Raw genomic sequence first — 8297 nt, 5'->3', positions numbered from 1 at the left:
CACAAAGCAAACGTGAATGTAGATTAAAGGTATAGTTCACCCCAAAAATGAAAATTCTGCCACTCACTCTTATTTTGCCCTATTACTTTCAGAAAGGACCTGGCTGGACTTTTCCATGCGCTGACGATAAATGGAGCTTTCTAAAAGGAGGCAGTCTCACTACAAAGGCATCATAAAGATGTGCTTTATATGCAAAGTGTTCTGAAGTCATACGATGCCACTGGGTGAGGAACAACAGACTCAAATTTAACTCAATTATAATATCCAGTGTACTGTTTTTATGGAACGGGATCGTCCAGTTTTTGAACAAATGTAAAGCGATTAATTAAAAAGGTCCACCTCAAACGAGTTCATCCAGTTTAAAAAAAAAAAAAAAAAAAAAAAAAAAAAAAAAACACATGAAAAAGTAGTTGACAGAATTTGCATTTTTGTATGTGTTTTTAATTTAATTATTTATTTCCCCACTACATTAAATTATTACACATTATTTGTTTAAATGAATCTAAATATAAATAAGGATTTTAAATAGCATGCAGTCATAATTTTACTTTGTTCGCTGGTTTCTGCATGTGGACTATTTAAAATAATCGGCTTAACTGAGCCTGGACCCCAAAAGCCCCACAACCCCCATTAATCGACGGGATTTGTGCATTTTTTTTCTCCCCTTTTTTCCAGTAGAGTGCAGCCCCGCCCTCGATGCCCCCTTGCTGATACACGTGCTCGTGTGGAACGTGTGCTGCTGCTCTTCTGCTGTGTGTGTGTCTGTGTACAACACCGGACTTCCGGTTACTGGGGCGGCATGACAGCTGCATCATGCAGTAAGTTTAGCTCAGAAAAAGTTGAATTTTCTGTCAAAAACACATCAAAGATTTGGGATAGGGGCGAGGAGCAAAGAGTCAAGTGAAATTAGCCTACTAATGTCCCTCTCTCTCTTTACCAATTTTGTCAAACTAGGTTTGCCATAGCTACTTAATATAATTCTAATAATTAATAATTCTAATAATTAGCCTACTAAAGTTTCTCAGACTGTTTAATGGATATCCAATGGATGGTTGTGTTTTAGCACAAGTGCACTAGCACTACTAGTGTTTTAGCTGTAATTATTGTTAAAATGGAAGGAATAATCAATCTCTTGTCTGAGCACTATTTTGCAGACATGCTTTCAAGTCTCTCATAGAGACCAAGCCAAGTCTCCCCAAAATATGGGCGTTGTCATTGCTTTGTTCCTTAGGCAACCACACCCAAATAATAAATTAAATGAATTAATTAAATTCAATTGAAAGTAATTGAAATATTTCACAGATTCAATATATGTTATGAAATAGAGCCGTTATTTTTGTATTTTTATATTTTAACATTTATATTTGACATTCAGGATGATACATTGATGTAATGCATTCCACTGTCGTGGTTCATGTTAGAGAGCCTTTATAGAACTACAGGGGAATGAGTCATAACTGCTCCGAGGTTACCCAGAATTCAGTCCCACCAGACTTTTCGGGGAACATATGTGGACGAGAGGTTACGGGAATTTGGGAGGGGTCCTAATGTTTGGAGGGGGGAGGGGGGGGGGGGGGGGTCAGGCAATCCCAAGTCATTCTTTCACAATCTCTGAGCACTAAGAAATGAGAGGGACTTGGAGGGAAACAAAACTCTTTTATAAATATGTTTATACAAGAAGTAATCAGCCAGATTTTTGTGCAGTCATTCATCCTAAAATTACGTGGAATCAGATTTTTTTTATGTACAGATATGTCATTTTTTTACTCGGCCGACATCATAGAAAATATAAATTTAACCAGATTTGGTCTTATAAGCAATAATTGTAGTATACAGATAATGTTTCCATTATCACTCCAGTTTATCTGCATTATTAATTTGAGATTTTCCTTGTGGTTGATTCCCTGTGCCTCTCTCTAACGACTTTCAACCTGTTTGTTGTTAAACAGGAAATGACAGTTTTCTGAAACCATGGTAATGACTCTGGCTTCCTCTATCGCAGTGGCCTAAAGGCGTCACTTTGAAGATAAATGTGTACATCTAATTGCACTGAACACACCAGTAAGAGAGACACGTTTCTATTTTTTTTAAGAGAGGGTAAAATGACTCTCATGATGATTAGATGATACAAAAAATCTCATTATGTATTCTTAAATTTCATGCAAATAATATTTAATATATGTTTACCTATCTAGATGATGTCCAAATATAAAATCCCCACTAAAGTTCCTGAACTTCATGTGCATGTAATAAACTAGTTTAAACTTTAACTATGTCTGTTTTGATCGGGTTGACTTATTGCCATAGCAGAACACTGTAAATAAATAGTTACGGCCATAGTGAATGTTTGTGACCTACTTTGACTGGACTGGGGACCCACTTTACCAATGAGATTACATCTTACAGGAAAATACGCCCAGAGTGTAGGCATACTGAGTTCATCTTATGTGTTTTCCACTGGAATTGAGCCATCTCTGCTTCAGAGGTTTGACCAACAGCATTGTCATTATATGTTCCTCACTATGATGTGCTGTAACAAAATACTGACCTCTCAGATGTCAATACATGTCAAAGTAATTCAGTCAATACTGACATACATCTGTATTTTATTTGCATTTGCTTAAAAAGTCCTGGAATGAAGTTATGATGACTTTTTAAACAATATTCTTTTGTGTTCTATGGAAAAAAACACAGCATACACAGTTTGGTATGACATGAAGGAAACGAGTTGACTGAATTTTCATATTTGGATGAACTATTCCTTTAATGTGGAATGAGGACGTCACTTTCTGAAAAAATACACAATATAACATCTGCAAAGTGTTTTTGCAAAGAAACTGAGACGCCATCTGTTTTAATGAGGATTGGGTCTGAATCACACAATATCAAATGTACAGTCACAGATGTTTGAGCGTTTACACACTCTAGGGAAGACTGCGCTCTAGGGAAAATGAAACTGAGTTGGGAATACTTCACAAATATATCACAATCCCTAATTGAGTTGTGCTGCCTGATGAGGAAAACTCAGTGCTTATCGCAGTCTTCATTGTTTGTGTGTTTCCAACATGTATCATAATGATCATAGCTTTGCTATTTTGCATTTGCATTGTATGTATGAAAGAATTATTTTCTTATAACATGCAGTACTTGAAAGCGTTGATGTTTCTGGGCCTCTTCGGTCAGAACTGACCAAAAAAAATTAAGTTTTGAATTGTTTAAATTCTTTGCTTCATCAGAATAGGATGACACTTGGTGACTTTTGTCGCATTAGAAAACACATACACACAAAAAATCCTGGACATGATTCAGATATGTAAAAGGGTAAAAAAAAATAAAAAGTAACTCTTAGTACCTTTGCAGTCAAAAATGACTGACATAGGAAATGAATGGATTTTTTTTTTCTTTTGCTTCATCGGAATGGGAACACACTTGGTGACTTGTCGCATTAGCTATGTGAACACACAAAACACATCATGGACATGATTAGGATATGTTAAAGGGTTAGTTCACCCAAAAATGAAAATTCTGTCTGTAATTACTCATTACCCTTTTGTTCCAAACCCGTAAGACTTTCGTTCATCTTCGGAACACAAATTAAGATATTTTTGATGAAATCTAAGAGCTGGCTCACTTCTTCATAGGCTGCAAGGTAATTTCATCTGCCAGCCCAGAAAAGTTAGTAAAGACATTGTTAAAATTGTCCAAGTAACTACAGTGTCTCAACCTAAAGTTTATCAAGTGACAAGAATACTTTTTGTGTGCAAAAACCCCCAGAAAATAACGACTTTATTCAACTATTCATTTTCTTCTGTGTGGGCCTCTGACGTGAGTTCGCCACGACGCATGCGCGCGAACTGAGAAGATGACGCTCACGATCATTTGATGGGAAAGTGTGAAAGGTAAGCCATTCATTTTGCGGCAAAAGGCACTTTTACGTTTTCTCGTCGGTTTCTCACGATTCGGACATCCAGGAAATGTACACTTTTGAACCATTTTAAACACTACATCGAGACCCATCCGCGTCATCTTCTCAGTTCTTGCGCATGCGTCGTGACTCGTGGCGCTCTCGTGAATTTAGGAATAATGAGTGAAAATGAATTTTTGTTTGTTTTTGCGCACAAAAAGTATTCTCGTCGCTTGATAAACTGAAGGTTGAGCCACTGTAGTCACTTGGACTATTTTAACAATGTCTTTACTAACTTTTCTGGGCTGGCAGATGAAATTACCTTGCAGCCTGAAGGAGTGAGACAGCTCTCAGATTTCATCAAAAATATATTAATTTGTGTTCCGAAGATGAACGAAAGTGGTTTGGAACAACATGAGGGTGAGTAATTACTGACAGAATTTTCATTTTTGGGTGAACTAACCCTTTAAACTGAAATATTGTTGAAAAATAATTTAAAAATATATATAAATTTTAATGGAAAAAAAAGTTCAAACAAATTGTTTAAATATTGTACAGCATCATAAAATCCCCTCAAATAATAATCAAAAAAATATTATTGAACAAAAAAATATTACATTGATTTTCCTGAGAAAAAAAGAGAATTAAATTTCAAGGCTTCAGTCACTTTTGACCGTGAAAGGACCTAGCATGATCCAAAAATGAAGGGGCTTAGAAAAGCATAAAAATGTTTCCAACATGAAACCACAAGTCAGTCCCATATTTAGACTGTATTTTTATATACACAGAGGGAAATTATAGAAGCAATAAAACAGGGTAACATGAATGTCATGCATGTGTTTTCATTTGCAGCTACACTGTAATATTTGATCAGTTTAGTTCTATTTATTAAAGAAAGAGTCATATTGCCACATAAATGAATACAATTATTGAATCATTTGAATGAAACTCAAAATGCATGATTTTTCCAATCAATCAATCAATCAACCAGTCAATTTCATATAAAAATGGATTATTATTTTCTCTTTTTGTCTCTCCTGTTGTTACCATGAGCGCTGGGCAGAGGATGGGCGACTGATGAGGAGCTCAGCCTCTTTTAATCTAATAAACCAACTCTGAGTCACACTGCAGGATGGGCGGCACCCGCATTTCTGGATGACCCTGCTGCAGCCCCGCTCTGACATCATCATATTATGACCCTGCTGCTGATCATGTGCCAAAATTCTGCCAGCATATGATTAAAGGTGCTTTTCTCTAAGAACGCAGACCACAGCTTACTATAAAAGTGCTGTCTTGTTCATTTTACTTAACCTGTGGATTCTATGGGCTAATAGAAAATTACATATATAGAGAGGTTGTGTTGATCCTCAAATTGTTCTTTGAGACTGATCATATCTGTCACATGGAGCCTACATATAACCTGCGTTATAAGTGAGTCAACCTAAAATGGTGATTCATTCAGGAACACAATAAGTGAATTCGTAACAGCATACTGTCATATTTCTTTTACTGTTTCTCTCATATAAAGAAATAGTAGTAGCATGCTAGTATGCCGTTCTGAATTCAGTCACTGTCTTAACGATTGAGTCATTTGAATCATTCACTCAACTGTTTCGTTCTTGAGTCATTCAGAAACATAACACACTGCTGCACTGTAAAAAATGATTTTTTGGTGAAGTAAATACTACTGAAAAAACAACAATGTAATTTACATGAAAAAGTTAGTTCAGGCAAGAATTTAAAAAACTAAGTAAATTCCATATCAGTACTTAATTCAAGCGAGTAGAAAGCGTAAATATCAACTCAATAAAATTAAGTAAAAATTACTCAACTTTTCTGATACTGGTGTTCCCATCATGCACTGGACCTTGAATAATTAATGAGGTTAATTTTTCACTGGTTTCCAGCTGTATTTACACTGTTTTATCATTGCTTTTGTTGTCAGGATTAGTAACTTGCCATTTTGTGACATTTCGAGTAAATTTTCTGCTCAAAATGACACATTCAAACACAAAAATGATCCATCAAATGTTACCGTCATTGTGTATTGTCTACCAAGTATTGAGGTCTTTGCATTCACATGTTGCTTAACATCTGACATGATGTAGTATAAATTACTTAGATAATTTAAGTAAAGCACATACTATAAATGACTGGTATAATTCAATATTATTGTTTGAGTCAAATGTAATACAATGGAAATTTCAACTAAATCGATGTTAATCAACCTTTAACTAGCCAAGTTAAAATTACTTATTTTCTTTGTTACTTTCACTTAACTAGGTTAAGTAAAGTTTACTTAATTCCATATTCTAAGTAAATTTAACTTAAAGATTTCTAATTAAAGCTACTGATAAATATGTTTAGGTTTTTACTTGGCAAATCTTTGTAAATTTACTAGCATTTTCTGAGTGGAAAAAGTTCCCTAGCTTTTTTCAAGTAAATCCTACTCCAATTTTTTTTCAGTGTGCAGTGGCTATGCAGCTGATTCATTTTAAAAAGCAACTGGCAAGATTGTGTCTAAAATGTAAGTTACTCAATATTAAGCTCTTGTTTATTGAACTGCTACAATTTTTATACAGTTGTGTGACTATACGACCGAATCACATCCATGCTGATATACTGCAACGTTCCCCCAATGAAAATAGAACGTTCCCTCAATGTTCTCCTAAATGTCTCCTGACATCCTTTACCTGTATACACACGTCTATAATCTCTTTTCATGTAGCCTATTCTAAACCTTTGTTTATTTGTCAATAAACATAAACCATGTATCTCATTAAACAGAGATTAAAATAATTCAATTATTTTAGAAAAAGAGCAATTTAGGTTGGGAGAATAAAAAAGAAAAAAACTTTTGCTTTCCCTCGCAAAACTTTTGCGTTCCCCCGAGAAACTTTGCATTCTCTCACAAAACTTTTGCGTTCCCTCGCAAAGATATTTTCAGAACCTGTTATGAGCTCGGACAGACACTTCCTGTTTAATGTCCTGCTAATTACAATCCCGCTAATCCCGTTAATGACAAGTCCGAAGGGACCGTAAAATATATATATATATATATATATATATTTTATTTTTATTTTTATTTATTTTTTTTTTTTCAAGGAAACGCAAAAGTTTCTCAGGGGAACGCAAAAGATTTGGAAAAAAAAAGTTCTTCCGTCCCAAATTTTTTCCACCACCACGTCACTTTAGGGTCTCCAAAATCATCCACTTGTTATTAAATATTTTGTATTTCTCTTTTAATAAATGTTTGCTATGCAAAACTTCCAGAAAATTCCCTCACACAGAAATATCTGCATCATTCCAGAAGACTCATCCATTTAAGAGGACTTGATGCCATCCTAAATGCACTATATATGAAACTAGTATACCCACTAGTATAAGATTAAATACTGACTGTATTTACAGCTGATTGATTGCCCAGTTTTTACAAAGACAGTGTTCAATCTAAAATCTGCTGTGTGTCCAGGCTGTATCTGTCGCTCTGTCTTGAAATAGTCACAGTCCGAGTCTGTGCACTCTATGAGCACTTTAGCTAATGGAGTTGATTGGTATGAATGGGAAGGCTGGTGGAGAGCAGAGCCGCTGCAGAGGTGAGTGATATAATAGGGGTTTTTTAATACCCTGCCAGCTGAATCAATGACAATCAATCAGGATGAAGCACTGAACACACATTAGAAGATGCAGGCGTGGTTGTAGCGTGACACTGGAGAACTGATACATGCAAGAACAGTCACAAGAAAACATGTAGCCTACATGGAAACACACATAACTGTAAATGTTGTAGATTCTGTAGGAAATGAGGAAGGAAACCATGGTCTTTGGTGTGTAAAGAACAAAAGAAACCATGCATGAGAAAAAAAACTAAAGAGAGAAAAAGACATAAACAGGTCCCATATAAGAAAAAACATAAATGAGGTCTCTTTAACATCACAAATGTTTCTCCTAGACATCAGCAATGAGATTAATTGAGCACAAATGAGACTTTTAAAATGAATTTTATACCTCTACAAACTTACACAACACTGTTTTCACCTAAAAACTGAAATTTTTGTATGCCTTTTGGCCGTTCATTTACACGATAAGAGCGTTTTGGGGGCCTGAAAACACAGACTTTTGAAAATGGGTTTCAAAGTGCAAGTTTTTCTACAAAAATCCGAATTTGTGAAAAGAGTGACGTCATGCACGCATATTATGTTCAGTCTACAGGCACGTAGTTTCTTCACAAAGTGACATTGCCAACTACTGGCCTGGCATGAATAATACAGCGTTTTTAGTCGTTTTTGTAAATCATTGTCATGAAAAAGTACCCTTCACAACCAATTTTTCTGTTGTCCATTTTTTTATGTTATGTTTCCGTCTCATTTGTGTCAGTTTTTATTTCTCCAAA

General features: G+C 35.3%; 1 long non-coding RNA gene across 1 annotated transcript; it reads left to right on the top strand.

Annotated features, from left to right (window-relative positions):
- The first annotated feature begins 23 nt into the window (after positions 1 to 23).
- On the top strand, positions 24 to 5100 carry LOC307160227. The gene is made up of 3 exons (XR_013821514.1): positions 24 to 224; positions 676 to 818; positions 4958 to 5100. It is a non-coding gene; the product is annotated as an uncharacterized lncRNA (long non-coding RNA).
- Positions 5101 to 8297: the final 3197 nt, after the last annotated feature.

The sequence above is a fragment of the Squalius cephalus genome (genome assembly GCF_949319135.1).
Source record: "Squalius cephalus genome assembly, chromosome: 6".
NCBI lineage: Eukaryota > Metazoa > Chordata > Actinopteri > Cypriniformes > Leuciscidae > Squalius > Squalius cephalus.
Note: the sequence above shows the minus strand (reverse complement) of the source record. Positions and strands in the feature narration are given on the sequence as shown.